This window comes from Sebastes umbrosus, chromosome 5, assembly GCF_015220745.1.
Source record: "Sebastes umbrosus isolate fSebUmb1 chromosome 5, fSebUmb1.pri, whole genome shotgun sequence".
In the NCBI taxonomy this organism is placed as follows: domain Eukaryota; kingdom Metazoa; phylum Chordata; class Actinopteri; order Perciformes; family Sebastidae; genus Sebastes; species Sebastes umbrosus.
In genome coordinates, this window is record NC_051273.1 from 21,463,159 (window position 1) to 21,481,220 (window position 18,062).

Sequence of the window (18,062 nt, forward strand, 5' to 3'; positions counted from 1 at the left end):
AAAGGGCTTAAAGAGACACTGCCAGCATCATCAGGTAGTTTGCTGCCGCCTTCAAGTGCATGAAAGTTGAACAGATGTTATACTTAAAAGGTATAGAATCAGATCGTATTGAGCTAAGAGGCTGATTGACCTTTTCACAGCAGACATTTTGACTTGTCATAGTAAGAAAATGAGTTACTAATATCATTAAAGATGGCTCCGTTATATTCAAGTGTCCTACTAAGTCATGACAGTGAGCCAGCATGCACAATATCAGGACCCTTAAACTGAAGCAGCTAAATGGTATTCAGCCATCATTCATTTTATTATTTATACCCGTGCTTTTCCTACTGCAATATCTCAAAATGTCTGCTGTGAAAAAGGCTTTTGAGCAAAGACTGTAGACGTGTTTCCATTCAATCCTCAAGCGAAATTTAAGCGAACTTTTGAAATGTTGCAAAAAAAGAAATGCGAATTAGGCACGTTTCCAATAAACTCGGCTCAGTTTCGTCAGAAGTTGGCGCTATAGGCTTCGATAGCATGCCAAACAAAACAAATATACAAACACCACCGTAGCAAACAAATTACGGTCTTCGATACAATTTGAGTTTGTTTTTTAACGCTGATTTACTAACAATGCAGCAGAGACTTTGAGGCAAATTATTAAAGAGAGAAATTGATGAAACAGTTGATCAGTTATGTGAATGCAGAATTTATTCGGTGGAGGCGTTTCTATAATCCGTTTATTGCATCAACTCTTTCTCGACAAAGGCAAAAAAACACCTCAAGCGAGTGTAAAAACTTTTTATCTGTAGCTGTATGTTTCCATACAGCTGTAACAGTGACACTTTCTCAGAAGGGTATCACCAAAGAAAAAGTGAAACATACTCTCTGTAAAATCACAACAGCCTTTTACGCACTGCCACCACGTGGGACATCCTCCACTAGGTACTACAGAAAGAGACTCAAACTGCCATGACAGTGAAAGACGGAGTACGAGCACAGATCAAAGAAGATGGCTTCATACTGTTGTTGTCGGCTCTTGAGATGCTTGAAACTGCAGCTCACGCTTGCATTGTGAAACAAAGTTTTGGTGACACGTTCAAGGAACACATTCATGTTGCCTGAAGCATTCAAATACTTAAGGGTATGTTGGCTTAATAAAAGCCACAGTACAGAAATCCTCTACTTTTGCTATAGTCAAAGATTATTTCGCATGTTCTAGTGTACAAGTTGGCTATGATTGATGTGAACACCTAAGTAACTTTGAGTATTCAAATTTAATTGAAGAACAGCTTAAAGTTACTACAAAGAACTTTCATTTTGTGTTGATTTTGGCGGCCCCCTGTGGACAAAAGCAGTAGTGTTTCTATCAGCACAAGATCTGCAGCTGCCAGACTCCCTTTAGAAAACCTCTCATTTTACTGCAGCAGGGCCTGACAGTCTGCCCCGCTCAGTCCTGGTTCTGTTTCTGGTTCTCCTGTGCCTCCCTTCCCTCCAGCGGGCCAACTAATACGGCCAAATTAGGCGGTGAGCTCCGGGTCCTGCAGCCGCAGACGGACCCTGCAGCCGCAGACGGACCCTGCTGCCCCGCTGCAGCTTCTTAGGTCAATGCCTAAATGCAACCATCTCACGAAAGTTTCGCAAATCAAAGTTACCCATCTAGATGCGACCTTTCTGATGAACCTGCATGAGGTAAATTGTTCCGTCTGACGTCGCAGGGAATCGGACTCGATGACAGGCATTAAGAATAACGATATAGAAACAGACAATCTTCTCGCTGATGGTCCTGTTTGCTGATGTAGGTCATATAGAAGCATCAATATTACATTGAGACCGTTTCATAACCAGTTAAAAGTTCATTGTAGTAACTTTAATATACATATTTTATTCAAATCACTGATGCACATGAATAAACCACTGCCTAGTAAAGCAGTCAGATAGCAACATTCAGTACACGCCGGGGTAATGGAAGTCGTCTGCCGTGATTGCAATGGCATCAACAGTAAGCAGTCTTTAGTCGGGAGCTGATGGAAACAACTGGGAATATGAGGTTATTAAAATTTCATTTAAGAGCGGAGCCGTTGTTTATGCCCCGTTTTTCATGATGTCGTACAGTAAATAGAGACTGCTGATGATTAGTGGTTAGTGCCACTATCTCACTTGTTCCTGAATGCCCCATCTCGTCTAGATTAAACTTCCTATTTTAACGTAAGCCATTTTTATATTCAACTCAGCGTTTAATCTATTAAACACTAAGTTGAGAATTGATTTTACGATTTCAATGGCTGTAATATGGTGGATATCACTGATCTTTTTGGGTCCACCACTTTGGCTCAGACTGAAATATCTCAACAACTTTTGGATGGATTGCCTTGACATTTTGTGCAGACATTCATGCTTCCTCTCCTAATGACTTCTGATTTTTCCTCTAGCAACTCCATGAGTTTGACATTTGTTCTAGGTGAATTGTCTCGGCAACTTTTGGATGAATTGCTGTAATTTTTTATACAGACATGTCTCCCTCAGGATGAAATGGAATCATTTTGGGGATACCTTTACTTTTCATAGTGCCATCCTCGGGTCAAAGTTTAAATTAGCTTTTTATGATCAACTACCTGCGAAACTAATGACATCCCATCACTTTCAGCTGTACTTTGTGTTTAGTGCTGAATTGCAAATGTCAGCATGCTAACACGCTAAACTGAGGCGGTGAACGTGGGCTGCAGTCGAAAAGTAATTTTTGCTTAGGAAGGTTCCTAACGGAGTGAAATGACCCGGAAGTATCTCAATAGCAGCCATAAAAGTTGTTCTCCAAATGCTAAGGAAAGGTGCTTCAATGCTTCCTTTCTTACCTCTTTTAGCAAAGAACACACTGGACCATCCTTTATAAAAGGAAAGGAGATAATGCCATCCCACAATTCCTTGCGGCCGCAACATTTAAATTGACGCACCATTCGGCCGTTCATGAAAACAAAACATCGTGCCTATCTTGCATAGATTTAACAATTACAGTAATATTTGGGATTCATGTTAATAAATATGAGTGGACAGTGACAACCATTTGGTTTCTCTATATTATAATAAGTAGACAAACTGAACGGTTGAAGTCACATTATTGCACATAGGAAATATTGATATTGAACAGTTTAATTGATATTGCACATAGAGTGAATCAGTCAGTTGTGGTATGTACGGTCTACTGGAGCAGTGTTGATAATAAAGTGTGACAGCAGCAGAAAAGAAGGACCTGAGGTATCTCCCCTTCACACACCACGGGTGAAGCAGCCTGTCACGAAAAGAGCTGTTTAGCCTGCATGAAATAGGATGGTAAGAACGCACGGGGCGAAGTGTAAGATGCGCTTTTTGTAGTCCATGTTCGGAACATTGTAGTTTTATCACCACGGCAGACCCACGTCATTAACCTCCGCTCTCGCATCATAATTACGGAGACTAATGTAGGCCAAAGTGCAGTCTGATTCTCTTAATACCGTGGTTGTCTTTTCCTAAGTCCTTCTTCTTCACATCTTTTCTTGACCTCATGACATTTCCCATAGAGGTCAAGAACAAGTGGTTAGGAAAGTCATTAGGACGTAATTTTTTGACTTTTTTCGACCACAGCCGTGGTTTTATCTGCTCAACATCAGCATGTCAGCATTGTCATTGTGAGCATGTTAGCATTTAGTAGTAGAAGTAGAGTCTCACAAAGCCGCTAGCTGTTTTTAGTTTATTTCTGATCGCTGTGCTACAAAATTAAAGATGCTAACTGATTGAGTTGATGTCTTCTTAATTACAGTTGGAGTTTAATTGCTTAAGTGGTATGCAATCATCGAACGATTACGGCCGTCCATGTCTCCTCAGATTGCCAGGTGTGCCCTCTCTGCAGCTTCAGTCAGCGTGGGTCGTCCTGAGCTCACAGTCTGTAAAGTACAGAGTGGATGACCTGGTATTCGTGCGTTCTCTGACCGCAGCTCAATTAGCATCCAAAACACTGCGGATACCCGGTGAGTTAGAGTTAGAGTGTGGCCTTTGAGCTAAAAAAAAGAAGAAGCCAAGTGAAGGTTAGATAGCAACAGAGCCAGATTTAGACAGTAAAGTGGGCTGTGGAGCTGCAGGGGCATGGGGGTTCAGTGAAATGTTCTGGCACCTCTCTGCCCCCCTCCTCCCCTCACCACCTCTCCCTGAACAAACCGCTACATCACAGATTTCTGAGACTACCCTCACTCCAGCCTTTCCTCCTCTCTGGCCTCTTTTTGTTTAAACAGAAGCTATTAGGGGGTTTGAAAGACAGCAAATTACGCTAATGGGCCTTATGCAAACGCTGTCCTTCTCAGCTATTCAAAATAATGGATCGTGAGGCCCCCACATGTTTCAGCATGAGGACATTAGGATGGGAGCAGACAGAGGGCACCGCTGATGCTCGGCCAAATCGTACACATTAAACACGCACACACCCTATTAATGTATGCATAAGACTTCTCTAACAAGGTGAAAAGTGTGTGTATATGTGTGAGTGTAGAGACAAGGGATTTAAATGCAGCCCAGCAGTAAGTAGACTGGGCATGTGTATTCAAATGCAGAGCTATGCGTGTCTAATGCTGTGCTACAGTCAAAGTCGGAGGTCAGAATTTTCCCAGTTGAAATTTCCAACTTTGCACGATGCCAAAACGATAACAAAAAAACGTGTCTGACCGTGACAAACGGATGTTTTCTTGGCAAGTGCAATTGAACTCTCCTTAAATATATAAATGAAACAGAGGAGGAAAAACGACGCATGAGGTCACAGACGCCATTAATACTGTATATAAGAAATGGACGTAGTCACAGTGACGTCACTCGTTGGTTTGTGGACTGCCGTTTCGAAGCCTCGAGTTTGGCATTTTGGCCGTCACCATCTTGGTTTTTGTCACCCAGTGCAACAGTTATGTGTTTTTATTAGTTCTTGGACAACAATGGAGCTCTAAGGCACAATTAAATAAGCTATATCTGGATTTGGATACGCAGATTGTTCTTTTCATGGGATTTGTTGACAATAAGAAACATATAGACTATCATTAGACCTATCCTTTAACATCATGGAAAGAGGCTAAAAATGCACCATGATGTAACAGTATTGTTCACAAGCATCTTAATCCCTGTACAGCTCTCTATCTATATAAGAGCCTCCAAATACAAGCGTATATATAGCTCTCTCCTGTATGTGTTATCTATAGCAAGAAAGGGTCTTTAAGAATCAACAGCAGCAGAACAGAGGGTGAGATTGCCATACCGATAATCATGCTGCAGGTGTAGGACACAGCTGACAAATGAGCAGGAGCGTGTTTGAGAGTGTGTAGGTGTAGCCAAGCGCTCTTCAGAAAAGGCACACAGGCCGAGGCATAACATCCACAAAAGCTCCTCAAATGGCTGCTCACACTGATTTCAACCATGCCCACTCATCGGGCTTTACGTAAGCACAAACACTCTGTGTGTGTGTGTGTGTGTGTGTTCCCACCAGAGAAAACACATTACTCATGTACACCGAGGGAAGCCAATGTCAGTGTCTATCAATCCGTGTAGGGAGACCCTGAAGCCCCTGGCAGTGCATGGTCCAGGGAACACACACATACTCACACAGGCCATTACACACACTCACGCTCACCTGATGAGAGAGAAAAGCACAGACAGAGAGAGAAAATACTGACTTGCTTGTTCCTTTTTTATGACCCTGAAACATCCACCTTGCAGTCTGGTGATGGATCGTTAGTACTGGCAGGGCCATGCCACCCACCACCGGCAAGGACACCCAGCTGCTGGGTGGAGAGTAGAGCGCTGGGCACGAGTATGTGTATGCATTACATGAGTATATATGTGTATGTATTTGACAAGCAGCTGTGGACACTGAGGTGAGTCAGAAGAAGATGGATGAGGGGCATCAGGTGGAAACAGTCCACTTATTTAATGTGGTTTTGTCCTTCGGCCCTGCATAACAAAACTGCTGCAGTTAAAGCTGGAGTAGGCAAGTTGGAGCAAATATGATTTAAAAAAAAGTTATTTTTACAAAACGGTCACTAAATCCTGACAGTAGTGCATGAGACCACCAGATTCAACTGTTATCAGGCCATTAAATAGGCGTCATCAGTCGCTATAAGCAGCATAGATGTGGGTCATTAGGGGCCTACTACGCCTATGTAAAACTGAATGAAACGTCACGTTTTGAACACAAACAAAAAGGCTTCTTTAGGTTTAGGCAACAAAACTACAACTTCTTTAGGTTTAGCAAACAAATCTACAACTTATTTAGGTTTAGGCAACACAACTATAATTTCTTTAGGTTTAGGTAGCAAAACTACAACTTCTTTAGGTTTAGACAAAAAAACTAAAACTTCTTTAGGTTTAGGCAGTAAACGTACAACTTATTTAGGTTTAGGCAATAAAACTACAACTTTAGGTTTAGGCAACAAAACTACAACTTCTTTAGGTTTATGCAATAAAACTACAACTTTAGGTTTAGGCAATAAAACTACAACTTTAGGTTTAGGCAACAAAACTACAACTTCTTTAGGTTTAGGAATCAAAACTATAACTTCTTTAGGTTTAGGAATCAAAACTACAACTTTAGGTTTAGGCAACACATAGTTAAGCTAAGTTTGTGTTTTGGGTTAAAATAACTATGAACACACTACACAACTACACATTGTTGGTTTCACACGGGATATGAACTCCGGTCTTCTGGTTGAAAGACCTGTCTATACTACTTCTGCTTCTGCTCCTGTCATAATTACTACGGTCACTAGAGGTCACTGTCATGTTCTTTTATACCTTCTTCTGGTGATCTACCATGTGAATAGATGATAAAACCTGCTAATGGGTGTAGTAGGCCTCTACTGACCCACATCTATGGGGCTAATAGTGACTGATAATGCCTATTTAATAGCCTGACAACAGTCTAATTGGCTGGAAAACAGAACCATGATGAGGTGGAGAAGTCTAGTTTTCTTTCAGAGCACTTGTATCACAATATGCTGAAAGGTTATTATGGAACTTTTGCCCAATGATGCCAAAAACATTCTGCCTACTGCCACTTTAACTGATCAGATATGTCGAACATTTCCAGTACACCGTATAGCACCGCATGCAGATTCATTTGAAACACTATTTTAAAAAGGTCCCAAAAGGGATTTTCATAATAATAATGGATTACAGTGAGATTCTTAAATTGCACTTCTGTCCTCCTATGCAAAGCATGAGCAGTGAAACCAAAGGACACAAAGAAGTGATTAAGAATGTGTCCTGCCATGTGCCATGAATCTTTAATAAGAGAGAACTGTTTCAGGGCTTATGGACGTAAAGGCTTCTATGAACAGAAGCTAAATAATTGAAAACGCTATGCTGCATGGTCATGTCCCACAGACATGGAGACTTTGACCTTACGTGGAGCGGCAACAGCCCCAGACCCAAAGACATAGCGCGGCAAACACATGATACCCTCATACCACTGACAGCACTGATAACCATCATGGCCCTACATGACTGATGGCAGACTGAACACCTCAGTCATATGATACAGTTACTCGTTCTCCATTTGTTATGCATAAACTAAACTTTTGTGCTACATTTTAGTTTCAACCAAGGTGTAAAAAAATAAAGGATTCATGCGACACAGCCTGCGTCTCTCAGTCCAATTAATCAAGCTACCACACAGACCTTTGTGTTGCACGTCCTCAATCTTTTTAGACATAATAACCTCCTGACAGCTTGCAATATGTCCTTTTTTAAAAACAAACATCATTAAACAAGAGGAATGTGAGCTGACAAATATCTCACAATAATCTGCAAGATGTTCTAAAAATAAAATCTATGCTAATGAGGTCATTAATCACACAAATTAATGTGAATGTCTACAACGAGGGCAATGTCGTTATGAATGTTATGTCATGTTATTCCCTTCTTTTGATTACTAAAAAAGGGACATATGCTCATTTTCAGGTTCATTCTTGTATTTTGGGTTTCTACTAGAACATGTTTACATGCCTTACTTCATGTTTTTTCTCATACTGTGTGTCTGAATAAACCTGTATTCACCCTCTGTCCGAGGTTTTGTTTCGTTCCCATTAAAATAATGTTTTATGTAGCAAGGTGCTCCAAAATCTAATCAGATCGTCTGGTCATCAGGGGGAACTCTGGGATGAATTGTTCTTGTGTTCACAATCAAATTATTTTGCAACTTGCCAGGAGAGTCTGTAATGTTTCTTTGATTCTAAACAAAGTAAAACTTTTCAAATAAAGTAGAGCTGTCAAAGCTAACGCGATAATAACACATTAATGCAAATTCGTTTTAACGCCACTAATTTCTTTAGCGCATTCAATCTTTTGGAGGTTGTAGTGGGCTCAGTTTCAAAGCTAGAGTGAAGTAGAGTGATGGTATACCATGTCATATTAGCTTGTCACGAAGGAGGCTAAATAACGCTGTAAACTTACACTAAACTTTGGCGAGGAAAAACTGGCATGGCAATTTTCAAAGGGGTCCCTTGACCTCTGACCTCAAGATATGTGAATGAAAATAGGTTCTATGGGTACCCACGAGTCTCCCCTTTACAGACATGCCCACTTTATGATAATCACATGCAGTTTGGGGCAAGTCATAGTCAAGTCAACACACTGACACGCTGACAGCTGTTGTTGCCTGTTGCCTGCTAAATGCAGTACCTGTGAGGGTTTCTGGACAAAATTTTTCATTGTTTTGTGTCGTTAATTGATTTCCAAAATTTAATATATACATACATTTGTATAAAGCAGCATATTTGCCCACTCCCATGTTGATAAGAGTATTAAATACTTGACAAATCTCCCTTGAGGGTACATTTTGAACAGAAATGTCTGCTGTTTCTCCAAGCTGCTCCATCTTTAGACCCGGGCTATGTTTATTATACTGCATATATGAGTATGAATCTGCTTGTTTGCAAATGTTGTATAACACTCATGGATAATTGCTTCACCACCACCTGAAAAAATATTCTCACAATTGTATTTAGCAACAGCTTGAGTTAAGACTGAATCAGATCTGCTAAGTTTGATATCGGTTCCAAGACACTCGGATCAATAATAAACCTCATTCCATTAGAATAGTCCTTAATCAAATTGCACCAGTACATCTCAGGTTAATAGGACAAGGTGTTGACCCACTATCCAGTATTGACAGTTATCGATCCAACAGAGGCGCATTCACTACAGAGAATACCAGTTTCATCAATAACTGTAACCACAATAGACCAGAATGCAATGCATCTTTGAGACAGGTTCCCGTTCTGGGAAATATACGAGATCAATAAACTAAGAAATACTCACACGGCACATGGCTGAGGCGAAAATGGGAACAATCAAAAGGGAATTATAACACTTCCACACAAAAGTGACTTTTTTGTCTTTTTGATTTTGTCCACATATTCTAAATAAAAACTTCAATATATAACTACACATTATAATACTGCCTTGTTTTTATCAAGGCTTCTTCATGGAAATCATCTCATAGGAGTAACGTGAGAGGACAGGTGGGGCTATGATGTAAGTCATTATCATGTCAGGGTCTGACCTGGTTTCTTTTTTATCAATCTGCACCGAGGCATGTTCACAGCTGAAGGTTAAAACAAATATTGAGGATCCTACACAAACACTCCCACACAATCCGAACCCTCCGAGCAGCGCAGCGTCAGTTTGAGTTAACACAAAGGGATCCGTGGCTCAAAAGAACATTAAGTTCGACGCCACTCTTTCGAGGGGCCACAGGCCGTCACTGTAATGCAGGGTGACACGCCTTCGTACGGTCGCATATACAAACACTCAGTGGTGCCCGTCGAGGCTTATAGGACCCTGAGCGGTGTTATCGTATCGACACACAACCTAACACACTTTCATTAGCAACGTTCTGTTACAGTAATTCATTACTGTGCTCCATCAATTTAGGCCTATTACATGGGTGGCAGACTTATTTATCCTGTGCTTGTTTATTTCAAGGCCTCCTGAGACTTGAGAGCTCACAGTGAATAAACTAATGATGATTAAAAAATCCAATTATAGTAATTAATGATTCAGATTAAGTATTTGATATTTTAGCATTGAAGACTTTCCATTAAGCCAACAGTCATTTCTCTTTCAATGTGTGTCTAAAAATAATGTTCAGCAATACATCTTTGTGAATGGATCCAGTCTAAACAAATGGTATTATAGTTCAACAGTTTGGAAAATATTTACGTGTATTCGCTTTTTGGCAAGAGTTCAGTACCACGCTCATGTGAGTACGGTAAATAATATGAAGCTGGAGCCTTGAGACGGTTAGCTTAGCTTAGCATAAAGACTGGAAACAAAAGGAAACAGCTAGCAGCTTATATGGATAAAAAAAAAAATCATTCCAATAAAAATGCTGTTTAAATAATTTGCTGTATCAGCATCAAATTACCAAAGATAAAATGTTAGATAATTAGGCTATCGCATCCCACAAAGAGGGCAGTCAGACAACCAAATACACAAATGTGCCACGTCATTGTCAATGATGATGACGTCACTCATTTCAATCAAATATTTCTCAAATTAAATGAGTCAATAGAGTGAGTGGATACAACAAAGTTTACTGGATTTTGTATCTCTGTTTTTGACCATAAAATGACAGCTTGTTTAGTAATATTGTTTTCACAATATCTCCAAAACCCCACCAAATGTTGACAAAAGCAGCCAAAATTTCATCTACTGTACGGCTGGCAGATTGAACAACGCTATTTTTCCCAGCCCAACTTCATCAAAAGTAGCCCAATTGGATGAAAACCAGCCCAATCTGGCAACACTGTTTACGAAGGAAGGAGTAAGCCTCCTGGAGCTCTTTAGAGAAGACCAACTTTCTCTTCGGCATGACAACTAACCGTACTGACAGGTCCTGTCAGAAACAGCCGTAAGCATCATAGCAACAGCCTTGACAACGATACTTTGATTGATTGACACACATACAAACAAATTAGTGTTGAATTCAGACATGTAGTGCATTGTTTATGTTTTTATATTGGGTTAGGCATGAATGTAAACATAAATGTCTCTGTAAATGCTGAAAACAAGTATAATATTATTATTAATTTTAAGTGGTGAAACCGGGACAATTTGTTTGTGACTGTGGAAAACTGGGACATTTAAGTGTTTTACAGATATTTGTCGGGACTCGGGACACCCAGCTTGAAACCAGGACAACGTCTGGTCACCGTACTCCTGGCTCTAGCTTTATATTTAACGGACAGACATGAGAGTGACATCGATCTTCTCCCCTAACTCTTGGCAAGCAAGCGAACAGGCTAAGCACATTTCCCAAAATGTCCAACTATTCTTTTTTTAAACCACAGGCCATTATGCTTCCATTTTTACTATCAGTAATTTTGTGTCACTTCTTTTAAATGGCAGCCATGCCATTTTGACACAAAACTGAAAAAAATAAATGGCATCTGGAACATTTGCTTTTGGACAGGACAATATGGGTGTCACGGTGGAACGACCCGTCTGTCTTTTCAGCCAGCTTTCCTTGTGGACAGGCTGCCACTGTCAGCAAGCGTATTAAATGTCCATCGTGTCTTTAAGCCTCCGTGATCAGAGTGTGTCAGTCAACCAGCAGCCCCCCCCCCCCTCCCCAAGGCAGCCTCTCCGGCTACTTACTCGACTTCAGCAGGGATGAGAAGTGACAGAGCACCAGGACAGAGAGGACATAATTGGAAGAATTGGGAGAACAGACGGATTGTTTGCGATCGGTGAACGGATCAAAAATGTTCATTTGTCCTTGTCCAAATCTTTTGGGGCTGCTTTTAAAAAAAAGAAAGGAAATGAAATAGAATTTGTTATTAGGTCGCTGGCCTGATTGTGTCTGGCAGTAACTGATAAATTGATATAATAACACAATCCTGTTTGAAGGCATCACGGGCCATTTAGCTACGAGATTTGTGTCCTTGAAAGCACGGTGATCAAATACTAAATGTAATGACTTGGAAAGTACATCCATTGCTTTGTGACTCTCATAACTTTAGAGTAAATGGCGGTTGTCAACTCCTCTGCCTTGACTGCTTCGGTATGCATGGCACCTGTTCAACCTATTACTGTATATGCTCTCTTTCATTTCCATTATGTTGGTGGTGAAATAGAGAAGCAATTCAACACAGAATACTTTAGTTGTTTTCCCTCCTTCCCAATTAGTTCCGACACAGTAGATCCAAATTCATCATCTGGCATCAATTTTTATGGCGAAATAAACAAATGGGGGTATTTTCAGCACAGTTATTCCATATAAAAGTAAGTCAGAAGTAATAAATCAAGAAGCAAATTCTTGTCTCAAACAAAATGAGCCCTAAAGAAGTGATTTTCCATCCAAGCACGAGGTTAATAAGAGGTTAATAAGAGTCGTCCTCACAAGCTCAAATGTCCAGCTACTGTGTTAGCAGCCAACTTTACGTCCTATAAACACAGAGTCCTGAATGTGACCTCATTTCTCCCGTAAATGCACAACTACAGCTGTTTATCGGTATCACAGAAGCACTTTTCACTTGGATATATGGCACAGCGACAAGGACCAGTAAAGACAAAGTCATCAAGAGGTGGAGGTGAGCGTGATCAGTGTCTCTGCTGGCATCTATTTCCTGCCTGGCCGGCCTTGTCTGCCATGTCACCAGCCATCACTTCTTCAGCCCAGGCTCTTTCCATGCCAATTGGCTCGACTCTCCGTCACTCTCGCACTCCCCGCCACGTCCCAGAGAGGCAGAAAGGTGACATATTAGGCCGGAATCACTCATCACACGCTCTTAGTCCCTCGCACTTCACATCATCCCACACACAACACAGATTTACGTGTTCCAATTTACGCATGAAAACAGATGAATGCACAGAGATACAGAAACAGGCATGCATGCAAATTCAAACACACGCACGCACACACGCACCCACACACACACTGTCCTCAATCTGCAGGGGAATGTGTGTGAGTTGCGTATTAAAAGGTTAGTGTCTTGGGGACAATGACCTTTAGAAAAATCTTTTTGTTTACCAACATCTCTGGATGGAGAGCAGCTAAAGATCAAGGTATAACAGAGGAGGAGATAAATAGAGTATTGCATATCACGTACACTATAAAAGATGTAAACTCTCATTCTATATTCTGACTCCAACACTTTTCTTGTCCTTTTTCAGCCCCTCAAGGTTAAGAGACTTGTGGAAGCATCATAAGCCTAAATCTGCTGGAGCCTGCTCTAATCCTTCTCGAAGCCCGCAGGCTCTCCATGTCCTTCTCATTGGCTTCATTAAAAGGATCCCTGTCCTTTCTGCTTCCCCTTTCACTGCCTGCTGCCTGCTCGTCAACCGGGCCAATTACAACCGGTTATCTGGAGTCAACGCGTATCTGAGAGGGGGGCACACATGCACCGCTCCTTCCTCTTCCTTTCAGAGGGGAACTGAGAAATCCACACATGAGAAGCGATGCCACTCACATCAGAGTCAAACGCAAGGGGGCAACAACAGGAGCGCTCATTGTGTAACTATATACAGTGCATTGAGCATCCATTGAGATTCATTTGTCAAACTTTTTACATGATTGGCGGGGTTAGAGTTTCAGGCGGCAATCTAATACTGCCTTCGAGGTCCCTCGAGAAAGAAGTCTGACTAGCGGAGCGAGCCAGCGAGCGGTGTGCAAATTGAAAGTAATCCTCAGGCCTGGCCGGCGGTGCTGCTGCTGCATGCGCATCTATTCATAATTCATCACTCGACAGCAGTGAGGTGGAGAAAGTTCTGTCCGTGTAATAAACCAGGAAGAGACATGTTTGAAAGGCACTGATGGAATCAGGCAGATCAGCCTCTGTACTGCTGAAGGTCCCAGGTGAGACCGGCACTTGTTATAAGCAGGGAGACAGATGGAGCAGATAGCTGGGGGTCTGCGTATTTCACATCATATTAGATCCTACAGCTGTCCGTCCACACAGTTCTAGAGATTAGCTGACTGGGCCACTGTCAGTCTGACATGGACTGTCAGAGGATAGCAAAGACTTTTATAACTGAGACGCCACTTTTCCTCCAGTTGGAGCCATTTAAGCTTTCACTTGCACGACCATAAGGGATTCAAACTGGCCTACTCAGTCTTCTTGCAAGTGCGTTCATCAAACCAAATAATAGAAACAGGGATGACTACTAAAGCTTGAACCTGCAACAAAAAATGCTTGCCATTTGGGGGGCAGTGGAAATTATGTGGAAACGTCATTTATAAATGGTAATTGGTTAGTTAATTAAACTTAGTTAATAGTTCTTTTACAGTTCACAAAAAACTAAATGGTAATTAATATTTACTAATTATTAGCAATGCTATCATTTATATTCTTTTAACAATATATTGTTGCACACATTATAATATTTGTAGGGCTGTCAATCAATTAAAATATTTAATCGCTAATAATCGCATGATTGTCTATAGTTAATCGCGATTAATTGCAAATTAATAGCAAAATTATTATTAAGCTTGCTTTATGCAAATATATGTATATATTTATTATTGGAAATCAATTAACGACACAAAACAATGACAAATATTGTCCAGAAACCATCACAGGTACTGCATTTAGCATAAAAAATATGCTCAAATCATAACATGGCAAACTTCTGAAAATAGGTATGACAGTTATTCCACTCCAAAATTTAGTGTAAGTTTGGAGCGTTATTTAACCTCCTTCGCGACAGGTGAACCAACAAGGTTGGTACCAATGAATTCCTTAGGTTTTCTAGTTTCATATGATGTCAGTATCTTCACTCTAGCTTTATAACTGAGCCCGCTGCAACCTAAAATATATAGGACCAGCAGGACAGAGTTTAACTCTATAATATCCAAGAAATGTCACAGTGGTTGTAGCTGCATCTGTGACAAATTCAAAGAAACAAATTCATCATATTTCAAAGTGGATCTGAAGCATGAACGTAACTGCAGCTGAAACTGTAACTCACTCATGGGATACAAGAAGTCCTTTAGCAGATCAATGCTGACAGTTTTGGAGGACAGCTACAGCGATTCAAGACGACTGATGATGACAGACAAGATGACAGCTCACGGACCACCCTCACTAAGCTCAACTCGACTGAAACAGACAACGTTATGAAAGTTAAAACAAGTTCAGGAAATAAAACAAACCTTCTAACACAACATTGAAAGTTGAGTCTGCAGAGGCTTTTCACCTTCAACGCACATGTTCACAAGTCACCTACCCAAGTTCACTGAAATGCTGAAACACGCACAGCTTGTCTAGTGTCAACACATACTGTACACTGTGGAGGTGACTTTGGTTGTCGGGACGTTGGCGGGACCTGCAACAGAGCGGCCACCCAGAGTTATGACACCAGAGTAACCTGAAGGTGAGCAGGGAAACAGAGGAAGTGAAGAAGGTGAAAGCCGAGGAAGATGGAGCCCTGAGGCGGAGTGAGCTACGGTACACCAGCACAAATGCCAACGGGGGGGTTAAAGGAATAGTTTGACATTTTGGGAAATGTGCTTAGCTGTGAAAATTGATACCACATGTCTGTACGGTAAATAAGAAGCTAAAGTCAGCAGCTGGTTAGCTTAGCTTTGCACAAAGACTGCAAACAAAGAGAAACAACAATCTTGGCTCTAATGTAAAGGTAACAAAGTTTGCAGTAGCCTATAACCTCTAAAGCTCCCAAATTGACATGTTATATCTTTGTTTTATATATATAAAAAATGTGTAGTGTAAAAATGACACATTGTGGTTTTAGGGGAGGTTTATGTGCTGGACTATTTCCTGGCTGGGACCACAGACTGTATATAAAGATGGACGACATGACAGATCCCCAAAAGTGAAGCCAAAACATCTCGAGCGCCCGCTGGCGGCTGGCTGCAGTTTAGCTCATAAAGCCCGCCTCCTCTATGTTAGTGGACGGGACATGGGTTACACTAAAAAGTCAAAGTACACATCAAATACATTTTCCCAAACATGGTTTCTGTCATTTTAGGTAGTTCTGATCACGCTGGTGTTTGTTCAAGTGTTCATTTTTCTGATCAGTTTGGTTTTAATTAGTTATTTGATTCTATAAAAAGAGGGTGAGACAGCTGTGATCGACAGCTGCTCTGAGTGAAGTAGTCGTGGAGCCAGAGGCTCCAGTATTGTATGAGAGGAGATGTAACTTTAACTTTCCATAACCATCACAAGTCTGTGTAATAGAACATGTGTCAGTTTGATCATAAATGCAGTTAGAGATATTATGGTCAGTTGTTGCAGCTAGGTGTCTCACGCTAGCAAGTTGCGGCCGTGCTTGGTTTGTGATTGGCTCGGGTGGGTGTGTGGGCGGGACCTCGATAACGCAGCTGCAGCCCCCCCACTGATCACTACTGGCTCGAAATGACGTCAAGATCACAACATAGCAGCGCCAGTATCCAGGATATTTTGGCTTCACCCCATAATTTGGGGTTATCACTTACGTTGTTGTAATGTTTCCCTGTTTCCAGTCCTCATGCTAAGCTAAGCTAAGAGACACGAAAGTGGTACTGAGCTTCTCATCTAACTCTCGGCAAATCGTTAATAAGCGTATTTCCCAACATGTCGAACTACTCCTTTAAGAACCGAGATAGAGGTGGACACTTTTTTAGGCAGTGTTGAAACAAGAATATGATGGAAAAGATGAATTGAAAGGTGTGAGAGGACCTCTGTGATTATAGCCAGGCGGGCAGACATACTGTGAAGACATACGTACAGTATGTTACCTCCTGAGTACTTGTTAGAGCTCACTGCAACATGTGCTTTGTCAGCTCCTCGTACATATGCTAATTACATTTAGTGTCAGTTAGTATTCAGGCTGAAAGAGCTGATGTGAAATAAGTCATTAAAGCCCATCATGAGCAGAAAGATGAAGCTGGCTTCTTTCTGTGCCTTTCTAACTGTAACATGATGCTCGCTGGCATTCCTGACCCCTCCTTCGGCTCTCTCATTTTCATCCGTCTTCACCGACTCGGAGCAGCACAGGCTCGTCATTTCCACTGAAAAGCGAGGAACCGTGGTGCTGTGTAGTTAGTGTGTATCATGTCAGTTCATGTAGTTTGTCTCGTTTAATCCCCTCTGCCTCTGAGATGGTCGTCAACATCCATCAATCATCTCCTGAAAACTAATATCGGCTTCAAAATAAGTGAACACAACATCAGTTTTCATTTGGATAATTTTTTTTTTGTCCTCTCTTACAGGACATTTTTGAAGATCATCTGAACATCCTAATTCAAATGGCAAAAAAAGCAAAAATGAAGAGGTTGTTTTAAATATTTTTTCCCTTCTCACTCTTCAGAATAGGCCATTAAATTTGCAGAGCACAGGTCTTCATGAGCTGAAATGTTTTGCTCCTTCAAAGACAAACTTTTTTCCGCAATCAACACCTGGCAACAAAGCTTCGAGCAACACCCACACTACCATAAGAAGACACATCTCTTTTCTGTCTTTCTTGCATTTCTGTAATGAATACAAACAACATAAATCAAAGTTCTTAAAATAAAATGTAAACTGTCAACCTGTTTTTAATAGGGCTGTCAAAGTTAACACGATAATAATGTTTAACACACATTCGTTTAACGCCACTAATTTCATTGACACATTAAAGCAACTTGCAATTTTAAGCTTGTAGCGGGCTCAGTTTTAAAGCTAGATAGTTAAGATACTGGCATCATATGAAAATAGTAAACCTAACGAATCCATTGGTACCAACCATGTCATACTAGCTTGTCGAGAGAGAGGCTGAATAACGCTTGAAACTTGCGTTACATTTTGGCAAGGAAAAACTATCATGGCCATTTTCAAAGGTGTCCCTTGACCTCTGACCTTAAGATATGAGTCAGAAAATGGGTTCTATGGGTACCCACGAGTCTCCCCTTAACAGACATGCCCACTTTATGATAATCACATGCAGTTTGGGGCAAGTCATAGTCAAGTCAGCACACTGACACACTGACAGCTGTTGTTGCCTGTTGGGCTGCAGTTTACCATGTTATGATTTGAGCATATTTTTTTTATGCTAAATGCAGTACCTGTGAGGGTTTCTGGACAATATTTGTCATT

At 41.1% G+C, this 18,062-nt stretch overlaps 1 protein-coding gene across 3 annotated transcripts in view; it reads right to left on the reverse strand.

Moving 5' to 3' along the window:
- lingo3a (leucine rich repeat and Ig domain containing 3a) overlaps positions 1–18,062 on the reverse strand; it is a 78,195-nt gene that overhangs the window by 8,148 nt on the left and 51,985 nt on the right. The window contains exons 3-4 of one of the 3 annotated variants that reach the window (XM_037770479.1): positions 15,217–15,315; positions 14,959–15,089 (exon numbers count right to left, since the gene is read on the reverse strand). The exons of 1 other annotated variant lie outside the window; for it this stretch is intronic. The gene's annotated coding sequence lies outside the window, so the exon portion shown is untranslated. The remainder of the gene's footprint in view (positions 1–14,958; positions 15,090–15,216; positions 15,316–18,062) is intronic. One more of the 3 variants, XM_037770480.1, reaches the window with a different exon arrangement.